Here is a 16940-nt window from a genome sequence, read left to right as displayed (position 1 = left end):
GTTTTATTAGCTCACCTGCCCGAAGGGCAAGTGAGCTTATGCCGTGGCGCGGCGTCCGTCGTCCGTCCGGCCGTCCGGCCGTCCGGCCGTCGTCAACTTTCCATTCAAGCAACTTCTTCTCAATAACCAAAAGGCCTAGAGACCTAATATTGGGCCTGTAGCATGCTGGGGTGAAGGGCTACCAAGTTTGTTCAAATGAATAACGTTGACCTTCATTCAAGGTCACAGGGGTCAAAAAGGCTAAAATCTTTAAACAACTTCTTCTCAATAACCAAGGGGAAAATTTGTTGGGGGGGGGGGGGGGGGGGGGGGGGGCCCCCCCGGGGGGCCCCCAAAAAAAAAAAAAAAAAAGGGGTTTTTTTTTTTTTTTTTTAAAAAAAAAAAAAAAAAAAAAAAGTTGTTATAGGGGAAAAACAATGTTGTATTAAAAAAATGGGAACACCTTTTACTTTTAAAAACCCAAGGTTTTTTTATTTTTTTTTTTTTTGGGGGGGAAAAAAAAAAACGAGGGGGAAAAAAAATTGTAAAATATAAATTTTTAAAGGTAAATTTTAAAAATTTTAAAAAATTTTACCCAAACAAATAGGTACCCTTTTTACAAAAATTTTCAATTTCTATATCCAAGGTGGGAAGTTTTTTTGGGGGTATTAAGGTTCATTTGAAAAGAAAGTGCATTTTTTTTTCCCTTGCGGGAAATTTTCCTGTCAATAAAAATTCCAAAAAATTTAAACCTCCCTTTTAATTTTTTAAAAAAAAAAAAACCCCTTTATTTTTTTTAATTAAAAATTAATTTATATGTGGTTAAAATTTTGCTTTCACATTATTCCCGATAACCCCTTTTTGCAAAATTTTAATTCAAAGTTTGTTTTTAGGGCTTAATTGGAACCTATTTTGGTAACTGTTCTAAAATTGGAGTTTTTTAAAAAAAATATAAAAGGCTTAATTATTTGTGGATGAAGCTTAATTTTTGTGGAAAATGTTTATTTGCTGAAAAAAAAGGCTTACTTTCGATAAATACACTGGCTATAATTTTACTTGTATTGAAACTTCATGAAGGACGAAAAAAAACGGGTTTTTTAAATTTGTTTGACATGTACTAGTTTATTATTTTAAAATCATGATTGTTTTTATTCATTAAATTTTGTTGTGTGACTTCCTGATTTTTCTATAGATTTAAAATTTTTAACCCAAAAAACCCACATGATTATTTTCTGGGCTGCAAAGACCAACACGTTTTCTGGCTTTAAAATTTGTTTTGGTTATACTAAAAATTTTTAGAAAATATGTTTATGAAAAAAACAGTGACGAAAGTCTAAATTTTTCAACACCCTTCATTACTTACAGTAGTTCCATTTTTTAATTACCTGTGACTCCTCCCTTAAAAGTCCCTTTATGTACAGTTTTGGGCCCTTTAGTAGCTGTTTACCCTGGGGGATAATATAGGTTAAATAGCCCCAAAGGGTTTAAAACATTTCATTAATTTCAAAACCCCCCTTTACTTTATGCTCCTTTTTTAATCTCCCCCCCTCTGTAACCGTGCCTGTAAATTTTGCCCTCCTTTATAACTACAGTAGCTCTTCCCCCCCGTAACAAATTTTTTCCCAATCCGTAACTTTTGTTCCGTAACTTTTCTGGCCCTCCGTAAACTAAACCCCCCCAAAAACCCCCCCCTTTTTTTTTTTTTTTTTTTTTTTTTTTTTTTTTTTTTTTTTTTTTTTTTTTTTTGGGGGGGGGGGGGGGGGGGGGGGGGCCCTCCCTTTAAAAAAAAACCCCCCCCCCAGAAAAGGTTTTTTTTTCAAACCCCCCCTTTAATAACCCCCTTTTTTTTTTTTTTTGTACATTCATTTTCTTCTAGTGAGTGGGATTTGATTCCCGATCGGATTTGAAAATGTATGGGAGTAATCTTCCTAACCACATAGGTTTTCCAGTGTATTCCAGTTTTCTCTGACAGTTACACTCCTTGTTTGTTTTATCTGGGCCATAAAGAGGGATTAATAAAGTTAACATACTTGAAATTGTTGTAATGTTTATAAAGTTTATATTTAAAAGTATATTTTCTTGAAACACATGTGATAACATAGTAGAAAACAATGCGGAATGATATTTAATAAGCAAGGTAATACTTGTGTCTAAAGGTGTAGAACTTTGTAAAAGTGTCAAATGTTGCATGCATGCTAAATTGATTTCTTTGGTTGTCCTGTGATTGTTGTAAACCTGTATTATCATACAATAATTAACAGGGGTTATTAATTAAGTATTCTACAAGTCTTACACCATTAATATTAACTTGTACATGAACATTGTATGATGTACATGTAGTTACTTTTATTAGGCATAAATACTCAGTATTAATGAAGTCAAATACAGATATTATCCATAAATTTTGAATTTGAAGGTTTGATGTAAATATAAATCTAAATCATTATTTATTCTGAGGAAGAATTATAAGTGATTTTTTTTTTCCTGTTCCTTGAAAAAAATATAATTGCGTATTATTAAAGGGAAAGTATTTATTCCTGCTACATTGAATGTTTCACACCAACTGATAGTCATTTTATTGGCATGATTCAATATTTCTAGTCATTTGAATACAACATTATAAATTCAGTTAAACTTCATTATCTCGAACTCTGATAACTCATTTTGAGTCAGATGATAAGTGTAGCATGGCGTAGTGCAATCAACCTCAGGTATCTGACGTTATTCTTGAGTAAAATTACATGGGTTAGTAAATTTTATATAAAATATACTCGCTGTTACCTCGAATACTCCAGATGTCTGAAAGTTTTTCAAAACCCCACCGACTTTCAGATAAAGAAGTTTGACTGTACTTTCAGAATATTGTAGTTTGAATATGTTTTTTCAATCGACATGCCTACAAACCTGCACTTAATTTTAGAACATTTTATGATGGTTTTATTAGCTCACCTGCCCGAAGGGCAAGTGAGCTTATGCCGTGGCGCGGCGTCCGTCGTCCGTCCGGCCGTCCGGCCGTCCGGCCGTCGTCAACTTTCCATTCAAGCAACTTCTTCTCAATAACCAAAAGGCCTAGAGACCTAATATTGGGCCTGTAGCATGCTGGGGTGAAGGGCTACCAAGTTTGTTCAAATGAATAACGTTGACCTTCATTCAAGGTCACAGGGGTCAAAAAGGCTAAAATCTTTAAACAACTTCTTCTCAATAACCAAGAGTCCCAGGGAGTTGATATTGGGTCTGTAGCATGCTGGGGTAAAGGGCTACCAAGTTTGTTCAAATGAATGACCTTGACTTTCATTCAAGGTCACAGGAGTCAAATATGCTAAAAAAAAATTAGACGACTTCTTCTAAATAGCCAAAAGACCCAGGGACTTGATATTGGGTCTGTAGCATGCTGGGGTGAAGGGCTACCAAGTTTGTTCAAATGAATGACCTTGAACTTTATTCAAGGTCACAGGAGTCAGAAAGGCTAAAATCTTTAAACGACTTCTTCTCAATAACCAAGAGTCCCAGGGACTTGATATTGGGTCTGTAGCATGCTGGGGTGAAGGGCTACCAAGTTTGTTCAAATGAATGACCTTGACCTTCATTCAAGGTCACAGGAGTCAAAAAGGCTAAAATCTTTAAACGACTTCTTCTCAATAACCAAGAGTCCCAGGGACTTGATATTGGGTCTGTAGCATGCTGGGGTGAAGGGCTACCAAGTTTGTTCAAATGAATGACCTTGACCTTCATTCAAGGTCACAGGAGTCAAAAAGGCTAAAATCTTTAAACAACTTCTTCTCAATAACCAAGAGTCCCAGGGAGTTGGTATTGGGTCTGTAGCATGCTGGGGTGAAGGGCTACCAAGTTTGTTCAAATGAATGACCTTGACTTTCATTCAAGGTCACAGGGATCAAAAAGGCTAAAATCTTTAAACGACTTCTTCTCAATAACTAAGAGTCCCAGGGAGTTGATATTGGGTCTGTAGCATGCTGGGGTGAAGGACTACCAAGTTTGTTCAAATGAATGACCTTGACCTTCATTCAAGGTCACAGGAGTCAAAAAGGCTAAAATCTTTAAACGACTTCTTCTCGATAACCAACAGTCCCAGAGACCTAATATTTGGCCTGTAGCATGCTGGGGTAAAGGGCTACCAAGTTTGTTCAAATGAATGACCTTGACTTTCATTCAAGGTCACAGGAGTCAAAAAGGCTAAAATCTTTAAACGACTTCTTCTCAATAACCAAGAGGCCCAGGGACTTAATATTGGTCCTGTAGCATGCTGGGGTGAAGGGCTACCAAGTTTGTTCAAATGAATGACCTTGACCTTCATTCAAGGTCACAGGAGTCAAAAAGGCTAAAATCTTTAAACGACTTCTTCTCAATAACCAAGAGTCCCAGGGACTTGATATTGGGTCTGTAGCATGCTGGGGTGAAGGGCTACCAAGTTTGTTCAAATGAATGACCTTGACCTTCATTCAAGGTCACAGGAGTCAAAAAGGCTAAAATCTTTAAACAACTTCTTCTCAATAACCAAGAGTCCCAGGGAGTTGGTATTGGGTCTGTAGCATGCTGGGGTGAAGGGCTACCAAGTTTGTTCAAATGAATGACCTTGACTTTCATTCAAGGTCACAGGAGTCAAAAAGGCTAAAATCTTTAAATGACTTCTTCTCAATAACCAAGAGTCTCAGGGAGTTGATATTGGGTCTGTAGGATGCTGGGGTAAAGGGCTACCAAGTTTGTTCAAATGAATGACCTTGACCTTCATTCAAGGTCACAGGGGTCAAAAAGGCTAAAATCTTTAAACAACTTCTTCTCAATAACCAAGAGTCCCAGGGAGTTGATATTGGGTCTGTAGCATGCTGGAGTGAAGGGCTACCAAGTTTGTTCAAATGAATGACCTTGACCTTCATTCAAGGTCACAGGAGTCAAAAAGGCTAAAATCTTCAAACGACTTCTTCTCAATAACCAACAGTCCCAGGGAGTTGATATTGGGTCTGTAGCATGCTGGGGTGAAGGGCTACCAAGTTTGTTCAAATGAATGACCTTGACTTTCATTCAAGGTCACAGGGGTCAAAAGGCTAAAATCTTTAAACGACTTCTTCTCAATAACCAAGAGTCCCAGGGAGTTGATATTGGGACTGTAGCATGCTGCGGTAAAGGGCTACCAAGTTTGTTCAAATGAATGACCTTGACTCACATTCAAGGTCACGTCGATCAAGTATGCTTAAATCTTTAAATGACTTTTAGTGAAAAGCCAAAGTGCAGAGAGACATTATATTGGTCCTGAAGCATGCTTTCAAATAACTGCAGGATCCATATATGAAAAGATCACTGCATTGCAGGTGAGCGATTTGGGCCCATTGGGCCCTTGTTTACATTGAATCTACTATGGTATTGTACTACCTGTTTTGATAAATTTATAGATAAATGCTTTAGTTTTGATGGATATCATTTAAATCAAGAGGTATTTTGTGACATGTTGGGTTTGTTGTTAACAAGTTTACTATACTGCACCAACTACAAATAGTGCATGTTGCTTTGATTATATAAACAGAGTTACTGCCCTTTTCCTAATCATAGATACAGAGTTACTTCACCTCTTAGGATGAATGTGGGACATATCTCCTTTAGTCAAACTTTGTATGCAAGCACATCTTAGGATGAATGATGCATACTGAAATAAACTCATGATCAGTGTCTCAATGGATAAGAGAACTTGGTTTTTTATACCCCTGCCACGAAATGGTCAGAAACAAAAAGGTTTATTCTTTCAGTCTGTCGGGTTATTATTTATAGTGGGAGGATGCTGATATTATTGTTGTGTAGTATTGGGAAAAAAAATGATATGAAGCATCATTACCATTAAAGTGGGATTACGACCTATATCGGTATTCAGACATACTCCATATGTATTTTTTTTTTTTTTTTTTTTTGTATGAAATGAAACCAGAGAGCAGAGAACTGTAGGTTGATGATACTTGCCTCATACATTGTAAAATATACACAATCTTAGAGAGTGAAATTATTAATCAATATACAAATATGATGTATCCAAACAACAGGTATTCTGGTCAGACATTTGCATTACACTATATCAATATGTGCTGGAGGTCATGGCCAACACTGTAGGTCAAGATTAATAAGTGCTGGTATTGAATGGTGCAGCTTGTACAGCAAAGTGCTATTATGCTGTTATTTCCTGTGCAATGAGCAAATATTTCCTGTGCAATAAATAAGATGTATACCGTACCATGTAAACTCTAGTCGATTTTATAGGTATACGGATATATATACAACATTCCTTTAGTTTTTTGATGATCGAAAATTAACTTATGTGGCATTAATATTTTGCTTATCACATTTATTCCCAGATAATCCCTTTGTGCAAAATTTTAATTCTAAAGTTTGTTGAGGGCTTAATTGTGAACCATATTTTGGTAACTGTTCTAAAATTGGAGTTTCTATGAAATATATAAAAGGCTTAATTATTTGTGGATAGAAGCTTAATTTTGTGGAAAGATGTTTATTTGCTGAAAGAGGCTTACTTGCTGATAAATACACTGGCTATGTATTGTATTGAATACTTCATGAAGAGACGAAAAATAACGGTTGTAATATTTGCTTTGTACATAGTTCATTATTATATATCATGATTGTTTGTATCTCATTAATTCTGTTGTGTGACTGTCCTGATATTTTCTCATAGATTTAAATTTTATACCAACAAAACCTCACATGATTATTTACTGGGCTGCAATTAGCCAACACAGTTCTGGCTTTAAATTTTGTTTCAGGTTATACTAAAATAATTTCAGAATATATGTTTATGAAAATGACAGTGACATGACAGTCTAGATTTGTCAACACCCTTCATTACTTACAGTAGTTCTCATTTTGTAATTACCTGTGACTCCTCCCTTAACAAGTCCCCTTCGTTGTACAGTTATGGGCCCATTTAGTAGCTGTTTACCTGGGTATAAGTATCAGGTTACAGATAGTCACTAAGTGTTGAGAAATACATTACATTAATTTCAACCTCCTTTAACTTTATGCTCCTTGTTATAACTCTCCACCATCCAGTAACTCGGTGCTGCTGTAAATTCCTGCCCTCCTTTATAACTACAGTAGCTCTTCCCTCCTGTAACAAGATGTATTCACCCTCCAGTAACTATGTGCTCCGTAACTTTCTGCCCTCCAGTAACTAACTCCATGTAACTTTGCCCTCCTGTAACAAGATGTATTCACCCTCCAGTAACTATGTGCTCCGTAACTTTCTGCCCTCCAGTAACTAACTCCATGTAACTCTGCCCTCCTGTAACAAGATGTATTCACCATCCAGTAACTATGTGCTCCGTAACTTTCTGCCCTCCAGTAACTAACTCCATGTAACTCTGCCCTCCTGTAACAAGATGTATTCACCCTCCAGTAACTATGTGCTCCGTAACTTTCTGCCTTCCAGTAACTAACTCCATGTAACTCTGTCCTCCTGTAACAAGATGTATTCACCCTCCAGTAACTATGTGCTCCGTAATTTTCTGCCCTCCAGTAACTAACTCCATGTAGCTCTGCCCTCCTGTAACAAGATGTTTTCACCATCCAGTAACTATGTGCTCCGTAACTTTCTGCCCTCCAATAACTAACTCCATGTAACTCTGCCCTCCTGTTACAAGATGTATTCACCCTCCAGTAACTATGTGTTCCGTAACTTTCTGCCCTCCAGTAACTAACTCCATGTAACTCTGTCCTCCTGTAACAAGATGTATTCACCCTCCAGTAACTATGTGCTCCTGTAATTTTCTGCCCTCCAGTAACTACCTCCATGTAACTTTGCCCTTCTATAGCTACATGTATTCACCTTCAAGTAACTGTCCATCTAGTAACTAGCTGTCACTGTCTTTGCTTCAGTAATTTTCTGACCCCTGCAATTACTACTGCCATCAGTAAGTTGTACATTGTATTAAATACTCACTGTCACCCTGTGATAAATCTGTTTAGTCAAATTTCTACAAACAGCATTATGTTGGATTATTGTAGTGATGTTGCTTATTTTACTATCCTTATTCACATTTTCCCTGATAACTGAACTCATAAAGTAACATTTGACTTTACTGGCACTGTTTGGGACTGTCACTGTGTCGATATGACAATGTTTTGGCAATGACAGCGGAGTATGACAATGTTTCGATAAAGTAAATGTAGGCAATGACAGCGGAGTATGACAATGTTTTGGTAAAGTAAATGTTGGCAATGACAGCGGAGTATGACAATGTTTCGGTAAAGTAAATGTTGGCAATGACAGCGGCGTATGTCAGTAATCTGTTGGACAGGGTCGGATCACAGGATTTTGTTAGTCAGTGTTCAGTAAAGTCAGGTTTCACTTTAACTTAAATTATAACTTATCACAGATTATGATTAGTCTGTGCTGTTATCATTTTCACAATCAAAAATGAGGTGATGAACTGCATATATATGTGGCTTGTTGAAATCCCACTAAATGAGGAGAGAGTTATCATTGCCTAGCCAACTAGTTAAATATTACAATTACCATGGGGTTACAAATGAATGAATTGATAAAGGTTGAAGTTTGTTTACCGGGTCTGCTATAAAGAGCAATTATTACTGTTGTGTCCGAAGTAGTAATTTTCCAACCAGGCATTTAAATACTAATTGGTGGTAAATTCTTGAATGTGTGAGCCTTGAAATAATTTGCTGACAAAATTTCCAATTCTTTTAGTTTACAATTATTTCATAAACTATGTTGAATCTCTACAACTTTATTTTTCAGTATTGAAATTAGGTATTATTGCATTTTTCTATAAAGGCATGTGCCTTGTTAATATATGAAGGAGTGAGTTACTCATCTAAAAATTGATTTAATTTAGACTTTTGAAATACTTTATTCATTTTAATGTACATCTGCAACTTATTTAGATGTTAACAATTATGTTAACACAAGGTTGTATTATAATGCATTTATGTAGTGATTATGGCAAAATCTTTTGTTTCCATTGTCTACCAGATGTATAAAATAATCATGTTTTTTTTTCATTTTAACTCCACAAAGGTTCTTTTAAATGAAAAAAAATAGTTTCATGAATCTAATGTGATTTGGAAACATCCTCTATATTTGTATCTGAAAACTTTCTGAACGTTATATACATTTGTAAGAAAACAGTTCTGGTATTATTATCTTTTTTATTGTGGCAGCTTTTTTCTTAATATGTAACCAAACACTGCCCCTTAATTTCATGTGTGGCATGCTATTTATTTAGTATCAAGTTCTATTCCACTACCATAAAAGGTCCTGGCTCCAGTTTCATATTATTACTTAACTTAAAATTTTCCTAAGAAAGCCATTACAAAATTTAATGAAAATCCTTAATGAGATTGTTTCCTTAAATCCAATAATGCTTTCAAATGTTCTTTGAGTTAAGGAATGTTGATGAAGCTGGGGCAAGGTGGATCAAATGAAGTAATGGTGTTAGTAAGACATACATATTACAGCCAGTTCTATTGATGATTGTGTGATTATCTAGTCCATCTATTACCTGATATGAACACTTATTACCATACAATCTTCCTGGATATGCCATCATGTTTTTTCCAGAGGGACTTGTTGAACACTATTGTGACATTTTTGTGACGAACTTATGTTGTACAGTTGATAAGATGGGATGGGAAGCACCGAATTATTCTATAAATTAAATGTTTAAAGATTGATTTGTCTGTTTGTCCTATTTTGGGGTTCTGGACATCTTGAGTACTGTTAAGTCATTTAATCTCGTGCATATACATATGTACTTTATAGATCCAATGCTTCCTTGAAGAAAGCGCTTACTTTGCTTTGCTTAGCTTTTCAGACCCAGAAGTCAAAGGTCAAAGTCGCTGTTGTTATAAATAGAAGATCAGTTTATTCACAATGTCCTGAATTCTGTTGAACAAATTGCACTCTGACTTTTTTCAGTGCTTACTGGAACAAAGTGCCTGTTCAAAAATTACTATCGGGCACAGAGGTCAAAGGTCACGATCACTGTTACTTTAAATAGAAAATCAGTTGGACAATTTACATGTATATGCTCAGTCTTTATTCAGTGACTTCTTAAAGAAAGTGCTTTCATGGGTGTTGTGGAAACTTTGATGGTCAAGGTCAAGGTATTTATCATTAGGAAATCAATGTATGCACAATATCTTTCTTTTGTAGTATTTATTGCTATGTAACACTCAGGTTAAGCTTGGGCTCAGTGGCATACACATTGTAGGGCCTTTTCTGGTGTGTCAGTAATCTTAGTCTTCTCCAGTTCCAGGGGCCTGATAGCTTGCCATTTGCTTCCATATCATACATCCATGTGTTAATGCTATAAGGACGTACTGTAACTAAACTTTTTGATATTTTTGAAATTATGTTCACACAATTTTCAACTAATTTAAACTTAAAAAGCAATGAAATAAGATCATAACTGCTTAGTTACAGTTGTAAATACGATCATATGGCATTCTGATTCAATATATTGACACAAACACAATATACTTCGAGAAAGAGTCATAAAGTCGTAAATGCACTAACTATGTTTGGTTTTTGATAAAAAGTTATTTTTGAACGATGTAAGGTGTCGTGTGATGAGTTTCCCAGAATGAATCTATCAAGCCTACTGTATAGGGAGGCGCATATTAGAGTCGACGTTACCAGGATAATGTCATAGCACAGAAGGTGCACAGTACAGGAACCCTTAAAGCAAGAGTAAAAATGAAGGCCCCTAAAAGTACACTTGTAGATAGAAATCCTCAGGAAAAGGCAACACCAATGTGAAAGAAAATCATAATTAAGGCAAGAAATATAGCTAATAAGGATAGCTAAAATATCGCATTAAATGCAAAAAACAATTCAGAGGAAAATGTAGAGGCGTGATATTCATTGGACACTAGCACTAAGAAGATTGTCCCCGTATAGCACTGCACAATGTACTGTTCCTGACCGCAGCTGTTCAGAAATATTATCTTAGTTTAATCAGAGACCTTTTTAAAGGACATCGTTTTTCAGATGTATTATATATAATGTTAAAAGCAAAGAAATGGTCCGTGTCCGAGAAATTATCAAGAATTTCTTTATTAAAGTGATCAATAAAAACATCATTCAAGTTTATGTATTTTTATTGAAAACCTCAGGTGTAAGAAAAAAAAACGGGAGTACGAGGGATGATTGATATGTTTTGAGCCTCGTGGTGAAGGAGGTAATCAAGAATGTTCTTTTTAAGTCCTATTATTCTCTGACTATATAGGGTCGTGTACCCAATACTGGTCTCATTTGGTTAGTTTATATCGACGAGGTAAACAAGACGAGCGGCTTTTGCAAAATGGACAAAATCGGTACAAAAGAGCAGTGATCCACTATTTGCATAAAAAAGTTTGAACACATAAGGATACCCATAATGATATGGTAGCAACACTAGGGAAAGATGTCCCTTCATATGCTACAGTGAAAAGGTGGGTGGCGGAATTTAAGCGCGACCAACATAGCCTTGAGGATGACACCCATCCTGGAAGGCCTGTCAATGTTAAAACCCCAGAAATGGTCGATAAAGTTCATGATATTGTTATGACTGACAGACGAGTCACAGAAAGATATATAGCCACTAGAGTTGGCATTTCACAGGAAAGCGTACATTCCATTCTGACCGAGGATCTTGCAATGAGAAAGCTTTCGGCCCAATGGGTACCAAGGCTGACAGTTGATCATAAGCACACCAGGGCGCACATTATCGCGTGCAAATCCTAACCTTTTTAGGAAGATACTGCCAACTTTCTTCAGAGATTTGTCACTATAGATGAAACATGGGGCCAAACAACAATCGAAACAATGGAAGCACCATGGCTCTTCCCCGCCAAAGAAGGCAAAGACTGTTCCTTCAGCTGGGAAGGTTATAGCGTCGGTTTTCTGCGATGCAGATGGTATTCTGCAGATAGATTATCTCAAAAAGGGACAAACAATCAATGGCACATACTATGCTTCTCCTCTGAGGCAATTACGGGGAAATAATTAACTTAAGCGCCACGGAAAGCTCGCTAAAGGTGTGTTATTCCATCAGGACAATACTGCTGTTCACAAGTCTGTCATTTTCATGGCTGCCATTCTTGATCGTGGCTTTAAATTGATTAAGCATCCGCCTTATTCACCTGATCTCGCTCCATCTGACTTTCTCTATTTCCAAAACTGAAAACAGCTATTTCAGGCACCCACTTTCAGTCCAATGATGGCATCATACATGCAGTGGATGACTTTCTGAAAAGCCGAGAAAAGAAGTTCTATAAATGTGGCATTGAGGCCTTTAAACACCGCTGGCAAAAGTGTATAGATACTGAAGGGGATCATGTTGAATAATAATACAATATGTCTGGCTAAATTTATATCCTTCATTAAGAGGCTCACAACATATCAATCAGCCCTCGTATGTTGACTTGTTTCAAGTCCTGTCACTCTTGTACTAAAGACACTGAATGATTTCCTAGAATCTGTTTTGAATATTCCAAGGAGAGTCAATAACGTGCACAATGTGCAGCCAAAAAGAATCATAACAGAGAGGTTGAATATCGAAAGAAGGAAAAAAACGGGATAAAACAACTTATTTTCTGGAAAACACAGTTATTACAATTGAGTCTGTAATCCGTTATCTACAAGCACGCTTTCTTGTCTCATTGTATATTTTGAATGAAACTGGAGCTAGTTTACCAAATTAAAATTGCATTGTGCTTGGTTTTGTACATGAAGTCGGTGCCTATAGCAATCAGACCTTTTTCATTTACTCATGTTTTGGACAAAATAAGAATACAAAAAAAGGACCAAAAAAACCCCCAAAAAACATTAGCTTCCGTCAAGCAGTTTCTATGATTGGAAATCTCAAAACAATAATTCAGCAGTGGCCAGGACACACGCCATTGAGACTGCTAAAAAGTTGGCCAAAACCATTGAAATGCAATCACCAGGCTTGCAAGAACGTGAAAGGATACATTAAACTAGGTTTTTTCCCCTATAGGAATTCTAAGAGTACTCGGATATTCATTTAATTTATTTATTTAATTTTACTGTGAAGAACTGGTTAACAATGTCTGCCAGCATCACTCGTCGACAATGACAATAAGAAGGTATGATGAATGAATATGAATTACGTACTAAGTCCTTCAAGCGCTACGATGGCAAAGAAGGATTTCATTGCTTGATGTTTTCAACAAAGCATTACAGAATTTAAAAAACTCAAAAGTTCGGAATGATATCACTGATTAGTTCACCATTTCATCCTCCTTATGGAATATTGTAAAGTCTATTATTCTTGAACTGCTGGCAGATAGAGACGCTTCAGATGAATTTTGGAGATGCAATCCCTATCTAGTTTATCAATTTTGAGAATGTTACACTTCTCGAGCGTATTACACAGGAAACTAGAACAGACGGTTGGCTGCTGATCAGAAGAATCTGGGTCAGGAATTTAGGTGTTCTCAGACTCGTTGGATTATCGATGATCATGGCAAGTTTATCTTGTACTTACTGTCGTTCTTTTTGTTAAGCAGGAGATTCAGCTAGGAAATGTCTTGTTTCTGGATCCACTTGTTACTGATTAAAGCATGCTTGATTTCCTTGGAGAATGTGAACCTCGGTCTGGTATTGTCAGAAACGGGAACAACAAGGCGCTAATACAGGGTATCATATTCTCTAATGGGAGCTGGACTCCATGAAAATGGAGGTATGACCCAAGAGATCAAAGCAGAACTGTGGATGACTTTTGTAGTTACTAGACTTATCTACGGTCAGGAGGCACTGACCCTGTCTACGGCATACAGCAATGCCCTGACAATTTCCAAACGTTAGGCACTAAGAAAGCTTCAACACATCCAAGACAGACCACAGGTACTTGGGGTAAGACATTATATTTATATATATATATACTTTATAGCCTCGTATTACGATAGTATATTATGATACCCTGTATTGGTGCCTTGTTGTTCCCGTTTCTGACAATACCAGACAGAGGTTGTCATCAGCTGTCTCTATGGGATTTTGCTATACAGCTTCAGGATTGTATTGGTAAGGTATGAGGTACATAAATGGTCAAAAGCCTGGAAGCGTTTCATGCTTTCGAAATAAAAGACAAGGAAACGATTGATGGAAAGGCTTGAAAAAATGACACACATAATTGGTTCTGCGAAAGCCAGAAAGACTCTCCGCGTCCCGATTTTGCACATTGAATAAGCCTGTCATCAGTAAATAGTTTGAGGACTTGGATAAAATGGAGCTGAAACTTCAAAATAAATCTCATCTTATATGGAATAAAGATGGAACGGAAAAACAGTTTGAACATTCCTTCTCAGATATGTACCAAGTAAGGTATCAGGTCACTAACGGGAAAAGAAGTACACCGTACTTTATTGTAATTCCCGCGAAGCCATCAGTATATTAGCATGTATAATTGAATCAGGTAAGGCAATGACTCTTTTGGGGGTCGGATAGAGTTGGCCATGCAACCCCGGGTGAAGTTTCGAGGTGCGTGGTTCGAAGCTCCCTGCCCCTGTCGGTTTGTGTTTTTCGGGAAGCTGAGAAACGGGCTGGTCTGTGCTGTCGTGGTAGTGTCCTTGGGCAAGAAGCTTATTCTTAATTGCTCTGGATAGCAAACGACGGGCTCCCCTATATGTTGTTCATTGAGGCTGATCTCGCCTCAAAATGACCCTGGCTGATCACGTGACGAGAAACACAGCGAAATAACAAACTCGCGTGTGTAGCGTAAGATTAAAAAAAGTGTCTACACTCATTCACGGTCATAAATGACTCACATTCGGGTAAAATATATGGACATACCGAAGTAAAGTGAATGTGTGAGGTTTTAGGCAACGAATGGCTCAACAATGTCTTTCTCAAAAATTGTGGCCCAGAAAGACCTCTGCTCCGAATCATAGTCTCTAATGGATCGAATGAAGTTTTATCGCTTCTTAAAAAATATCAAGATGAGAACATTCATATTCAGGGATTGCCACCGCATTGCACCAGTCTACTACAGCCATTCAGTATATAAAACCTACAACAGAGTATGTACTGAATTCCCAGTAACCAAGTTAAGAAAGGCATGTGGCCAACGTTATTCAAGAAGGCTTTGGAAGCAGCCATTACCAAGGATACAGAAAGGATTCAGAACCCGTGAGATTCATACTTTGGATGTAACTCAGATTTCTGAATGTATCTTGCAATCTTCCATGTATATTTGCCTCGAAAAAATCCGGAGCAGGCAGAAGTGGTCACTGAGCGTCCAGTAGGTGATATATTATCGGATTTCGTATTATTTGGGGAATGCTCAGACCTGGATGTTTCACCACTTCCCAGTGCACCAGCAGTGGATGGCCCTTTTCCTGACAAACACATAACCGATGAGGATGAGCCAAGCATCTCTGAGGCAGCTGTAAAATTCTACCGGAGCATATAGAGCCTCTTCTGGTGTAGCTCATAAGTGGCAACGATGGCTACTGGTGAATACCATTGTTCCGAAAACGGATATTGTGATTAGTCGTTTAACGGAAATCAAAATTTGCTTTCGATGTCAGCACCAATGAAGAGACATAGTTAAATAGAAACCTCACAATTCGTCGCCTTCTGAAGATAATGTTATATATGAAGAACAAATATAAACGAGTATTGGGGAGAGCGAGAGAGGAAAGAAGTTTGAGGGGGAACATGAAAGAAAGGTTAGAAGGGAGTTCGAAGTAAAACGTTAAAGAGAGGCGTGAGGAAAAGGGAAAGAGAGAAGACGGTTTAGGAAGAAAAGGGGGGGGGGGGGGGGGGGGGGGGGGGGTTATTGATTGAGACAATAATTATTATGACACCGAGGCAAACATAAACAATCTAGATTGGGAAAGATTCTCGATAGAAATCCCCTTCAAATGTCACTTGCGTGACAGTTGCATTGACCCTTGTGGGTCCGATGTCTTTATACATATGCGTAATTTGCTTTTTTTTTTTATATATATTTTTAGATGTGTCCCGTTACAGCAGAGAAATGGTAGTTCTCTTGTCACAGTGGATGTAATACGTGTACAGGTGTCTGAACATTCTTAGGCTAGCACTGAAAAGTTAACTGTCAAAAGGACAATCTGCCTCATTATGAAGTCTAGGGTAGCATTTGTGAACTTTGCTAACATCTATGCAACATTGAATTACCAAAACTAAAGTATTTGTATTTGAAAGGTTTCGCAGTGTCCATGATACGTAATATATAATTTATTTTTAAGAATAGAAAACTCGGTCGAATTTCCAGGTGGAATTTTCCCGTGATGTGTGATCGAAGATACCATGCAGTATACTTGTAGCAAAATAAATAAAGTTAAAACAAAATGTGGTCTGGACATATAGTCTAGGCCTATGCATCTTTCACATGGTTTTCGTTGTGAAAAAGTATAAAAATCCAAAGATGGTGAATAGTAGTCCAAATGAAAAATTTAATAAGTCAAACGTTCAAAGAGTCGGCAGGCGATTTACGGAATATCCGAAAATCGACCCGTGCAGTCCGAACCCTAGGTTCTAATTAATTTTACAAAACGTTACACATAGTATTTAAGCTAGAGTTAATACAAATGATTGACAGGTGGCATTTTAGTACTCAGATGGCCATATTTCAGACAGGTGAGATAATGACCTTAATTGTCCTTTGTTCGAGGCTAGGTGTCATACCTGGCCGGGCCAGTTAAGTAACTCATTTAACATCAAAAGATAAATGTACATACATATTGCGCGGTTTAATCCGATAACAATGAGAAAAAGGGAATTATACATATTATCACTTTCAAAAGACAGACAGCTTGTTGAGATGTAATTAAATAATTTGTAAATGTAACATTTTTACAAAGAGAAATTAGACGGCGAAGAAATCCAAAATTATGGAAAATGTAAAATGTCCAATAATGTTTATATTACAACAAATTTCATAAAATTCACTATGAAACATCTC

The sequence above is a fragment of the Pecten maximus genome, chromosome 4 (assembly GCF_902652985.1).
Source record: "Pecten maximus chromosome 4, xPecMax1.1, whole genome shotgun sequence".
NCBI classification, from domain to species: Eukaryota; Metazoa; Mollusca; class Bivalvia; order Pectinida; family Pectinidae; genus Pecten; species Pecten maximus.
Note: the sequence above shows the minus strand (reverse complement) of the source record.